Source organism: Erinaceus europaeus, chromosome 3 (genome assembly GCF_950295315.1).
Source record: "Erinaceus europaeus chromosome 3, mEriEur2.1, whole genome shotgun sequence".
In the NCBI taxonomy this organism is placed as follows: Eukaryota; Metazoa; Chordata; class Mammalia; order Eulipotyphla; family Erinaceidae; genus Erinaceus; species Erinaceus europaeus.
The window spans coordinates 43,351,265-43,365,158 of record NC_080164.1 but is presented as its reverse complement, the minus strand read 5'-3'; positions in this window follow the sequence as shown (position 1 = coordinate 43,365,158).

Genomic DNA, 13,894 nt, shown 5'->3' with positions numbered 1-13,894 from the left:
GGGCAGGGGGAGATAGAGAGGGAGATATAAAGACACCTTTGGGGACTGGTCGGTAGTGCAGCAAGTTAAGTGCACATGGCTAGAAAGACATCTGCAGGGAGTCGGGAGGTAGCACAGTGGGTTAAGCGCAGGTGGCGCAAAGTACAAGGACTGGCGTTAGGATCCCAGTTCAAGCCTCCGGCTCCCCACCTGCAGGGGAGTCACTTCACAGGAGGTGAAGCAGGTGTGCAGGTGTCTATCTTTCTCTCCCCCTCTCTGTCTTCCCCTCCTCTCTCCATTTCTCTCTATCCTATCCAACAACAACATCATCATCATCAACAACAACAACAAAAATAACTACAACAAAAAAAAACAAGGGAAATAAAAGGGAATAAATAAATATTAAAGAAAGAAAATGAAAGACACCTGCTGCCCTGCTTCACCATTTGCAAAGCTTTCCCTCTGCAGGTGAGGATGGAGGCTTGAACCCGGGTCCTTGTATATTGTAACATGTATGCTCAACCAGGTGTGCCACCACTTGGTTCCTTTATTTATTATTTATTGGATAGAGACAGAAGGAAATTGAGAGGGAAGGTGAGACAGGGATACCTGCAGCACTGCTTCACCACTCATGAAGCTTCCCCTGCAGGAGGGGAATGGGTACCTGAAGTCAGGTCCTTGATAATATATGCACTCAACCAGGTGCACCAACACCCAGATCCTGGAGGAATCATAGTAACTGAGATAAACCATAAAAAGAAGGATGAATTTGGAATGATCTCACTCATGGGCAGAATTTAAGAAACAAAAACAGAAAGGGGAAACAAAGCAAAACTTGGTGTATTGCACCAAACCAAAGAAATCTGGGGAAGGAAAGCAGAAAGGAGGTTGAGGGGAAGGGGGACTTTCAAGTCCTGGTACACAATGATGGACCAAATTTGGGAGTGAGAGTGTTTTGTAAACACTAATCTTGGTGAGATGAGAAATTGTTGGCACCCCTTTGCCAACAGCTGCACTGTAAACCATTAACATCCCAGTAAAAATAGACAGAAAAAAGTAGAAATGATAGTACAATGAAAATCACTATATCCTCTATCTAGAATTAACAAGTTTAAAAAAAATTTTGTTTTCATTTATTATTATTATTTATTACCATCAGAGTTGTTGCTGGGGCTTGATTCCTGCACAATGAATTCCCTGCTCCCTGTGGCTATTTTTTCCTTTTTTTTTTTTTTTCCTTCTTCTCTTCTCTTCTTTTATTGATAAGATAGAGAGAAATTGAGAAGGGAGAGAGGGATAGAGAGGGAGAGCGGCATAACCCTATAGTACTTGCTTCATCGCCCATGAAACTTCCTCCCTCCCATCCACTGCAGATGGCAAGCAGGGGCTCGAACTTGGGTCCTTGCATGTGGTAATGTGCACCATCACCCAAACCCCTATTATTAATGTTTTTAGATAGAGACTAAGAGAAAGAGACCACAGCACCAAAGCTTTCTTCAGTGTAGTGGGGGCAAGTCTCAAACCTGGGTCACACACACCACAAAAAAACACACACAACCCAGCTGGGCTATTTTAGAATCCAGTGTCAACATTTTAAAGGACAACTTGCTTTTATTCACAAAGCAAATGAAACTGTCAATAAAGCAAAAGGCATTCTGGTGTATTGCACCAAAGCAAAGGACTCTGGGGATAAGGCGGAGCGAGGAGAGGGAGAAAACTTTGGGGACCTGGTCCATAATGAAAGTATATGGTGGTCTGGAGGTGGTGGTTAGGGCATTGGACTATCAAGCATGAGGTCCTGAGTTCAATCCCTGGCAGTACATATACCAGAGTGATATCTGGCTCTTTCTCTCTCTTCTCCTTTCTCAATAATAAATAAATAAAATCTTTTTTAAAAAAGTGAATGCATATGTCAATGAATCCACTGTAAAGCATTAACCCCCACAATTAAAAAAGAAAGAAACAAAGAAAATGGGAGTTGGGCAGTAGTGCAGCGGGTTAAGCACAGGTGGCGCAAAGTGCAAGGACCAGCATGAGGATCCCGGTTCGAGCCCCTGGCTTACCACCTGCAGGGAGTTGCTTCACAGGCGGTGAAGCAGGTCTGCGGCTATCTATCTTTCTCTCCCCCTCTCTGTCTTCCCCTCCCCTCTCCATTTCTCTCTGTCAAAACCAAAAAAAAAAAAAAAAAAACCTTATAAGACATTCTACCAAATGGGAGATTTTATACACCATGTATCTGACATTGGGCTAATATCCAATATATACATAAAGAATTCATGAAACAATAAAAAATATTCCATGCGAAAGGAAAAGACTGATCAGATATTTCACCAAACAACATATGCAAAAAGTCAATAGGACCATGAAAAATGCTCATTATCACTTATCAGGGAAACTCAAAGGAACACCAACGATAGATGATCTCACACCAGTGAGAATAAACTTTGTCAGAAAAAAAAAAGTCAGAAATAATAAGCACTCACAAAATGTGGAGAATTGTTCCAGCTTCTTTGAAAAACAATTACAAAAAATAAGAAATGGGACAACTATTTGATCCAACAATTCCATTCCATATTATGTACCCAGAAAACACATTTTCAAAATGATCTATGCAAACCTATGTTTATCACAATGCTATTTACAATCGCCAAGATATGGAAACAACCCAAGAACGCAATGGTGAGTGTCATTAAGAAGGTGTGGTATAGATATGTAATGGAATAGCACTCAGCTATGAAAAAAAAAGATAAGACTTTTTTTTGCTCCAATATGAATGGAACTGGGAGGGATTGTGCTAATTTAGAAGGATGGTTTCACATTACTTTCTTTTTTTTTAAATTTTTTATTTGTAAAAAAGGAAACATTGACTAAACAACAGGATAAGAGAGGTACAACTCCACACAATTCCCACCACCAGAACTCTGTATCCCATCCTCTCCCCTGATAGCTTTCCTATTCTTTAACTCTCTGGGAGTATGAACCCAAGGTCATTATGGGATGCAAAAGGTTGAAGGTCTGGATTCTGTAATTGCATCTCGGCTGAACATGGGCATTGGTGGGTCAATCCATACTCCCAGCCTGTCTCTCTCTTTCCCTAGTGGGGAAGGGCTCTGGGGAAGCAGAGCTCCAGGACACATTAGAGGGGTTGTCTGTCCAAGGAAGTCTGGTTGGCATCCTGCTAGCATCTGGAACCTGGTGGTTGAAAAGAGTTAACAAAGCCAAACAAATTGTTGACCAATCATGGACCTAAAGGCTGGAATAGTGCAGATGAAGGGGGAGGGGGTCTCTGTTTTGTAGATAGCTAGTAGGCATAGTTTAGTTATATTCCAAAGGGCCTGTGGCCCAGATCACATCAAATCGATGGGGTTTACAATCAACTGTATTTATACACCTTTCCCATATTTGGGAGCTACTCTCTTCCCTGATCCAGCTTTCTGGTCCTTCTGCCAGCCATGACATCATCTCCCCAGACATTAATTAGGATACACCTGCATATCAGACTTCAGGATCAGGCAAAAAATAAAAATAAAACACTAGTATATTCACATCACTTTCATTGCTGAAAATACTTCAGCAATAGCAAAAGCAAGAGGGAGAGATGAGGGCATAATGGTTATGCAAAGACTTTGATGCCTGGAGTTCTGAGGCCTCAGGTTCAATCTCCAGCCCCACCATAAACCAGAGCTGAACAGTGCTCTGATCTCTATTTCTGCCTCTCTGTCTCTCTTTCATTAAAATAGATAAAATACGGGGGTCAGCAGGTTATGTGCATATGGCTTGAAGTGCAAGGACCAGTGCAGGGATCCCTGTTTGAGTTCTGGGCTCCAGCCACAGGCTCCCCACCTGCAGTGGGGTCACTTAGCAAGCAGTGAAGCAGGTCTGCAGTTGTCTTTCTCTCCCCCTCTGTCTTCCTCTCCTCTCTCCATTTTTCTCTGTCCTGTCCAACAACAACAACAGTTATAACAACAAGGGTAACAGAAGTGGGGAAAATGGCCTCTAGGAGCAGTGGATTCGTAGTACAGGCACCGAGCCCCTATGATAATCCTGGAAGTAATAATAATAATAAATTAAATGTATTTTTTAAAAAGAGGGATGGAGAAGAGGCACACATATGTGGGATGTAGAGAAACAAAGCAAGGGAACATAGTCAACTGAAAACAAACTCTTAGACACTCTGCAGAACTGAGGTCACCAAAGTCAGGGAAAATTATAAATGTGGGAAGGACTTGTTGGACTCTGGTGGCAGGGTTTTAGTGTTTTGTGGTGGGTCTAGAGTGGTAACACATGCCATGGAGAGACATAAAAAAAAATCCCTATACATCAACATTATCTCCACTTTCAAAATGTTTTAATTAAATGTCCATACTTTTAAAAAAAGTTTGCTTTATATATTAAACTATGTGAAATGACACCACTGATCTTTTAATGTGTCATTGTTTCCCAATACTCTGGAATTTTTTTTTTAATGTAGTCCTTTGTATGACAGGCATTTTGAGGCCTTGTCTAAGCTTTTTTTTTTTTTTTTTTAATTTTTTCACGTCTGGGTGACAAGCAGATGGATGTAAAATTGTAGGATCAAAGTTATTTTCTTTTAGTACTTAAGAAATTTTATTCCATTATCTTTTGCACCCAGTGTTGTTGCTGCGAGTTTTAATGCCAATCTAATATTTTAATAAATTTTTTCTTTGGTGTTTTAAAATTTATACCATCTGTTCGCTTGTGTGGATTTTTGCTTCTTGTATTATCCACTCTGGCACTTTCAATCTGAGGTCATTTATCCTTTTTGAACTGAAACAACATACATCTATTGTTGCTTCAGCTATATATGTGTAAAATATAAGCAAAACAAAATCAGAAACTCTTCTAGAGAAGAGAAAGTTGAGATACACAACTACTAAATTCAACATGTGGGCCCTAATCCCTATAGGCCATCTCTAAAAAGGTATTTTTGAGATATTTGTGGAAATTGGAATAAGACTTAGTATAAGAATATCACAGAGGTATTATTAGTTGTATTTTTATTTTATTTATTTATTTATTGGCTAGAAACAACCAGAAATCAAGAGGGAATGGGGGGGAAAGAGAGACCTACAACACTGCTTCACCACTCACAAAGCTTTCACCCTGCAAGGGGAGCACCAGGGGCTGGAACCTGAGCCCTTGCACACTGTAATGTGTACGCTCAATCAGATGCGCCACTACTGGCCCCTTGTTAGTTGTATTTAATGTGGAAATGGAGCTGTGTCTATGTAAGAAAATGCTTGTTTGTTTTTACCATAGCACTGCTAAACTCTAGATTGTGGTGGTGCTAGGGATTGAACCTGAAACCTTTGTTGCCTCGGGTATGAAAATCTTTTTGCATAACTACTATATTGTCTCCCCAACCCCGTTTGTTTATTATTTGTTCTCAATATACTTCAGGAATATCAAGCAAAATAGTTGCTGACTCTAGGTAATAAGTGTATGAAAATTCACTGAACTATTCTCCCCACCTTTTGTTGTGTGTGGAAATGTCCATAGTAAACTATTTTAAAATATTTAGAGAAGGATATTATATTATCTTGTTAACATTTACATAATTTTCCAAGTCTTTTCTTTCTTTTAAAAATATTTTTCCCCACCTGCAGTGGAGTCACTTCACAAGTGGTGAAGCAGGTCTACAGGTGTCTATCTTTCTCTCCCCCTCTCTGTCTTCCCCTCCTCTCTCCATTTCTCTCTGTCCTATCCAACAACAATGGCATCAATCATAACTACAACAATAAAACAACAAGGGCAACAAAAGGGAATAAATAATAAATAAATATTTTTAAATTAAAAACATTTTTATGTATTTATTATTGGATAGAGACAGAAAGAAATTGATGGGAGTCCAGCGGTAGCACAGCGCATTAAGTGCATGTGGTGCGAAGTGCAAGTACCGGCCTAAGGATCCTGGTTTGCCAGGCTCCCCATCTGCAGGGGAGTCGCTTCACAGGCTGTAAAGCAGGTCTGCAGGTGTCTTTCTCTCCCCCTCTCTGTCTTCCCCTCCTCTCTCCATTTCTCTCTGTCCTACCCAACAACAACGATGTCAATAATAACTACAGCAATAAAATAACAAGGGCAACAAAAGGGAATAAATAAATAAATATTTTTTAAAAAGAAAGTGTCGTTAGAGTTCGGGGCTCCAGCAGGCTGTGCTAGCTTCGCAGCTGTAGACAGAGACTCTGGGACACACGGCTGGGCAGAGAATGCAGTTTAATCTTTATTCAGGAGTGGGCAAATCACCACACCATGTGCTTCTCCATCTTTCTCCTCCGGAGGCTGCGGCAAGGACTCTGGAAGTCCGTAGGGGTTCTTGAGGGCAGAGACAAGGGGGTGCTCGAAACTAGCAGGGCTAAACCACAATCTCCCAGAAGTGGGGGTAAGGAGACCAAACCAAATGAAGCATACCAACAATTCCCCCTTTTCTTTTTAACTAAATGACCACAGTATCAGGGGTGTGGGATGAACAGTAAACTATATCATACAGGCATTTTCAAAAAAGAAACTGGCACAAACATGGAGGAACATATAAGCGAGCAACAAGAACCAGTGTGCTGCCAAGGGAAGGCCTGAGGGGGACCTTTTCTGCCTCTGGGGGGCGTTAGTTGCCTCGACGGGCATTTTCTAGCATGGGGGCAGGGTAAGGCCTAGAGTCTCAAGGCAGCTGGCTGCAGTCAGTCTTTGAGAAACCCAGCAGCATAAAGAGAAGCTGCTAGTTTGTGCAAAGTGTCCAAGAGGTGTACCAGTGAGTCTGATAGAAATGCCAGTCTACAGCGCAATTTGTAATAGCCAAAACCTGGAAGCAACCCAGGTGTCCAACAACAGATGAGTGGCTGAGCAAGTTGTGGTCTATATACACAATGGAATACTGTAAAAAATGGTGACTCAGCTGTAAAAAATGGTGACTTCACCGTTTTCAGCCGATCTTGGATGGACCTTGAAAAAAATCATGTTGAGTGAAATAAGTCAGAAACTGAAGGATGAATATGGGATGATCTCACTCTCAGGCAGAATTTGAAAAACAAGATCAGAAAAGAAAACACAAGTAGAACCTGAAATGGAATTGGCATATTGCACCAAAGTAAAAGACTCTGGGGTGGGTGGGTGGGGAGAATACAGGTCCATGAAGGATGATAAATGACATAGTGTGGGTTGTATTGTTAAATGGGAAACTGGGGAATGTTATGCATGTACAAACTATTGTATTTACTGTTGAATGTAAAACATTAATTCCCCAGTTTAATTTAATTTAATAATTAAAGAAATAAATTAAAAATAAAATAAAAAAATAAAGAGAAAAAAAAAAGAAATGCCAGTCTAAAGCAGATGTCCACGGAAGAATGCCAGGGGGTGGAACATTGTATGAGGAAGGTCAGCTGCTGTAATTCTGCTTTTCTGTAGAGAACTTGACAGATGCAGTTTACTTACTATGAAACAAAACTTGTAGCAGGTTAGAAGTTTATCACAATTGATAACTCTATTACAATTGGAAGTCTTTTTTAGTATGATTTTAAGGTTGTTTAAAGTTTAAACAATAGAATGTGGAAGGGTAAACAGAAGAATCATGGAAAAAAAACCTCAGGCATGAGAATCATTAGCATAACCATAGCGCAATCTAACATGTCTAGTTGAGAAGGAATTTGAGAGTTTTACATATCAACAAGCCTATTTAACCTTTTGTTACACCCATTTAAGATGGAGACACACCCTAGGTGTGCGCAGGTTTTTTTTTAGACCAACTTAGTTAAAATATATTGATTTTTAACTAATTTTTATCTCAGACTTTAAATGTAAGTTAATTTTACCTTTATGACAATTACGTTGAAAATCTATTTTATTTAACTTTGTCTGGTAAGAATATAGCCTTAAATTTATATTTTTAACCTTAAAGTTAATGTTTACCAAACTTTAAACACACACGTAAACATAGTCTTTAATACACAAGGAGAGAAACCTTTGTTATGAAGACATGTCATTTTAAAAATGAATTTAGATCTATACTGTCTTAGTTGTTGGGGGGGGTCACTATCCAGAGGTGGCCTCCTGCGCAGCTCCACTTCTAGGAATTGCAGGTTGTGATCTCTGGACGAATCTCTGCATATTCTAGCTCGTCTGCCTTCAGACCCAAGTTTGGGATCTCTGCCAGGAGGCCCAGTTTCGGCAGGGAGCCCGCGGTCTCTGGGTGGTCTGAGATCTGCCCAGACTTCATAGCAGGAGGGTGGGGGGGCCAGCCGTGCAGAAGGCGCGGGCTGAGGTGCCCCGAAGTGGCTGCCAGGATAGGCTGCCGTGGCCCTGCCCACCATGTCTGCTGCCCTGCTCCCGGTGGTGGAGCAGCGTGGAGGGAGCCCGCGCCCAATGCCCCGCGCCACTTGGCGGTTAGCTGATTCATGTGAGCGGGCGGCAGGCAGAAACCAGAGAGAAATGTTCCAGAAACACAGAAACAGTCTCGTGAAGAAAGGGCAGAGGCCTTTGGAAACCTCTTCACAGTCAGAAAAGCAGCCCATAGTAGATAGCCAAATTGTCTTCACTGAGGTAGCAGGGACGGCCATTTTTGGCTGACTCCACGTGGCCTGAGCCACCCCCTCCTGATCCAATAATAAAGATTTGTGTACCCCATTTGCTCCGGATCTCCTCTCTTTCTTCTCCGCAGCACAGCCAGACACCTGGTGCCCATCGTGTTCCTCACTCACACCCCACTGGGTGGCCTGGCCTGAGGTCCAGAAAATTCGCCCAGACACAGGTAAGTGGTATCTGCCTGCCTCTGTGGCCCTGCATTTCTCCCCACCATGGGATTTTTTTCTGTTTTATGAGGAGGTGTCCCAGACATTATATCCTTCTCTCCTGGGACAGGTTTTCAATCTCAGAGATGCTTTAATTTTCGCTACACCATGGGTTCTCATGGCTATATTTGCTACTTTCAGGATATGTACAAGGCCTCCTGCCAAAAGGTTAAGTGACCTTGAGGTTGAGATACGGGAGTTAAAGGATATTTGCTTAGGACTTAAACGCCCTAAGTGATCTGTAGTCAGCCCCAAAACTTCTGCCCCCGTAGACACGTGTTCGGCCTCTTCTTCGACCCCTCCCCCCACTGATACCTCATTGTTAAGAGACCTTGTGGCTGAAATACAAGAGCTAAAGGATATGTTTTCAGCGCTTAGAGACCTTAAACCTTTTGCAGTCTGCCCCGAGAGCTCTGTCCCCGTAAATACATGTTCAGTTTCCCCTGCGGCCACTACGGCAGCTTCCACTTCTGTGACTCTTTTCCCCATGTCATCAAACCAAGTCCACACCTTCCTGGTAAATGTGGCCCCCAATAGACAAAACCCTCAGGTGTGGCATCCATACTCCTCCAAAGAACTCAGAGAACTCAGACAGGCCGTGAAGGAGGACAGAATTCATTCCCCATGGATCAAGTCCATTTTACGAAGCTTTTTCCAGCACCTTAACACCCCCCCAGGACTGGAAAGACCTGACTTGTGCTGCACTCCCAGACCCCCTCTACCTGCAGTGGAAGGCATGCTTCCGTGATGAATGCTGTAGACAATCGCAGGAAAATAGTAACAAACAGATAGAATGGAATTTTGATGCATAGCTTGGAGTAGGAGAGTTTGAAACTGGAACTCAGCAGGCAGAAGTCAAGTTTCCAACTGGTTATTTTGAACAGGTATGCATCTGCACAATACAAGCATGGGAAAGGTTAACCCCAACCACAGTACAGGCCTCAGTCCCCATTAACGCTCTTCGCCAAGGCACTGATGAATCCTTAGCGAACTTCATCTCAAGGGTGAGGGCAACCTTAGAGAGAAAGATTTTTAATCCTGAAGTCCGTTCTCTCTTCCTGCGTTCTATTGTCTGGGATGGCATGATCCCACAATTCTGTCAGGCATAGCTTAGTCTTAAACACCTACACCCAGATAATTGGATTTTAGCTACACAGGAACTTACATCAGGCTCTTATGAGGCACCCATTATGACACAGGTTTATGCAGTTACCCCACATAATCAAAACGGGGCCTGGTTTCAGTGTGGCTGCCAAGGGTATTGGTGTAACCAATGTCCAGATAAGCTCCAGTCAAGGCAACCATGCCTCCAGTTAGGGCAACCACCCCTCCAGTTAGAGCAACCACACCTCCAGTCAGGACAACCCCACCTTCAGTCAGGGAGCCAGAGGCCACGAACACCTTGTTCTAGATGTCAGAAAGGTTTTCATCGGAAGAGAGATTGTTGGTCCATATTTCATAAAGATGGCATGCCCCTGAATGGTACAAATTTGGGGCCTGAGATTTTTGTGGACCACTCCTATTTTAGAACGAGGTCACCCTACTATGACAGTAAAGATTGGCAATATTCCTTTTAAATTTTTGATTGACACAGGGGCAGAAAAGACGATTTTAAGGCAAGCAGAGGTTCCCCCAAATTTGGAACTCCTCCGGGGCCCCGTATACATGGAGTTGGAGGGGTGACCCAATCCTTTCTCACATGAGATTCGCTCATATGGGAAGACCCGGAAGGTTCTACTGGACACTTCCACCCATTGGTAGCTGATATTAGCACCAACATTTTGGGCAGGGATCTTCTAGAATGTCTTGATGTTAGGTTATCCACAGATGCCTCTGCAGAGCATAACACCCACTCCTGCGAAACCAGACCTATTCAGCACCCCCAATACTAACTGCCACTGTTCTTAACCAAACTCCCTGCTTAGACTGGCTTTCTAATGAGCCTGTCAGGGTGGAACAGTGGCCTTTGCCTAGGGATAAACTAGAAATTTTAAAAGAGCTCATCCGAGAGCAGTTATCCTTGGGACACATTCGTCATTCTCAAAGCCCATGGAATACTCCTGTCTTTGTGATTAAAAAAGTGCTTGGGAAAATGGCGCCTCCTCCAAGATCTCCGTGCGGTAAATAAAACCATGCAGTTGACCACCTTACCTCCACAGGAACTCTCCTAGTCTCTGTCTCTGATCCTGCTGACTTTCATTCCCTAACCCATGTTAATCTTAAAGGCCTTCGAGCTCGATTTCCTGATGTTCCTTTACCACAGTTGAAATATATCCTTGCTACATGCTCTTCTTGTGCAAGTCTCATAAAAACACCTGCTATTCAGACTCTTGGGGTTAACCCCCGAGGCTTAAAAGCTAATGCTATTTGGCAAATCGATGTCACCCACATACCAAACTTTGGCAAACAAAAATATGTGTTTGTCTCAATTGATACCTTTTCTAAATTTATGTGGGCAACAGCTCAGACGGGAGAAAGCTCTAAAAAGCTTATAAGCCATATGCTCTCCTGTTTTGCCATAATGGGCTTGCCTTTTCATCTGAAAACTGACAATGGGACTATGTTTACCCGCAAACAATTTACAGATTTTTGTTCCCTCTGGAATATTACTCATACCACGGGCATTCCCTATAATCCACAGGTTCAAGGCACTGTCAAGAGGGCCCATCAAACCCTTAAGGCTCAATTAAATAAAGATAAAGGAGGAACCTACCTCCCAATATCCAGCTAGCAAAAGCCTTAACTACATTAAATCTCTTTAATATTTACAATAACTCAGACCTACCTCCTATTATTCTTCACTGGCAAACACCATCTACCCTCCTAGCTATTAAGGTCAAATGGAAAGACCCACTCGATAAAATTTGGAAAGGGCCTGACCCCCTATTGACCATGGGAAGGGGTAACCTGAAGCTATATTACTACCAGGCAAGGTAAAGTTAATTTGCTAAAGTAACTAATTAAGGTAAAGTCTAAATATTTAATGTGACAATATATCCCCCAAACTAAAATGCAAATTCTCTATACAGGGCGCTTTTGGAGGGCCCCCAAAAGTGCCCTGTAAACTATCTTGTGGAAATTAATCCACAACAGATCTGGCATCAATCTGGCACTGTAAATGTTAAAATCATTGTCACGAAATGCATTAACTCTCTAAGTAATTTGAGTCTGTTTATAGTCCAAAGTAAAAATAGTTAAAAATTCAAAATACAAATCTGAACTAAAATTGGTCTCAAGATCCTGCTGTAGAGACTCCTACAGCAGGTCACATTAGATGACTTTTAAACAAAATCATAAAGAGATTTAAACCAATTATAATCATTGAGGTATCAACTATAGTAAACCTCTAACTTGTTACAAGTTAATTTTTTTCACAAGTGAGTGATTACAGCTATCAAGCCTTCATATGAAGAATCATCTGTTCATATGGTAAGGTATTAAACTATAAGAAGTTCTTCCATATACAACTTATGTGAATTAACAACATTCACATATTCTTCTACACTTAACTGATGTATCTCATCCCCCGATACTCAGTTGGCTAAGGCACCAAACCTCCTCATATATATATATATATATTAAAAAACATCAAATCAGATGCCCTGCTAACCACGAGAAGCAGATTGTATGTGTTTCTTTCACAGGAATCCTGGGAAAAACCATCTGAACCCCTGCACACCCTGACGTCACCCACTAGATGGCACGACTACAGTGGCACACCCCCTGAAACCCTAGATGTCACTTGACGCGATCTGAAGAACCTGATACACAGACTCCAAGGACAGAACTTTCTTAATGCCTGCTTGCCTTTCCTGCTTCTGCTTTGTCTGTCATGTTTTGGCAGTTCCAGCTAGCTCTCTACAGAAAAGCAGAATTCCAGCGGCTGACCTTCATCATGCAGCGTTTCATCCCCTGCCATTTCTTCCCCTAGCCATCTACTTTGGACTGAGACTTCTATTGGACTTGCTGGTATACCCTTTGTTCACTTTACACAATTTTAAAGCAGCTTATTTCCCCTCACGCTGCTGGTTTTTCATAGACTGATCCTGAGTAGTTCATAGACTTTACAGACTGTTGCCCTGAGGACTATACAATGCCAAATAGCCTCTCTGCTTGGTGTGTCATGCCCTCCCGCCTCCCCCTCATTATGTACCCTTGCCCCCCCAAAAAAAAACAACCAGGGAACGTTCCTTTACGCACCAATCCTTCCCTTGACATCACACTGGCTTTTACTACACCCCACTTGTCCCTTCCTGTTTTGTTATATCATTTAGGTTTATGCCCAAAAGATTTCTGCTCACCCCTACACTACTATTCCTCTGTCATAGATAGTCTTTTACAGACTTTGAACCATCTTATGCGATGACTAGATAGAAAGATAGAGAAAGATGTAGAGATATTGTGAGGAAAGGGTTGAGCAGGCTGTGCTTAACCTATGAGATGAGTCTCTCCAGGTAAGTCTCTCTCTCTAAAGAGTGGTTGAGCACAGGGGGACACATAAATCTCACAAGGTTGGAGGCCATTTAAGCCTTCCCTCCTCCACAGGAACATCCTACATCTTCCCACCTGAGCACGGCATTCCTTAAAAACATTTAAGCCTGCTCCATTCCATATTTCCTTACTGTGTCCATTTAGATAGAAAGGAAAAGGAGGAGATGATGTTGAGGAATTATTCAGATGCAGTCTACGCCCCCAGGTTTTACCACTTCCTGCAATATTCTCGCAGTGCCCTTTTCAACCAATCCTGTCACGACACGCCACCCCTGGTTGTTGCCCAATAAAAGCCCTCCCACTCCCCCCCGTTCTCTCTCGCTCTTGGCACCCTCTCTCTCTCTCTCTCTCTCTTTCTCTCTCGCCTGGTGGTGAGGCAGTGGGGATGGCCATTTTTGGCTGACTCCACGTGGCCTGGGCCACCCCCTCCTGATCCAATAATAAAGATTTGTGTACCCCATTTGCTCCGGATCTCCTCTCTCTCTTCTCCACAGTGCAGCCCGACAGAAAGAAATTGAGAAAGGAGGTGGGGAGAGACAGAGAGATACCTGCAGCACTGCTTCACCACTTATGAAGTTTTCTCCCTGCAGGTGGGGACCAGGAGTTTGAACCTAGGACACTTT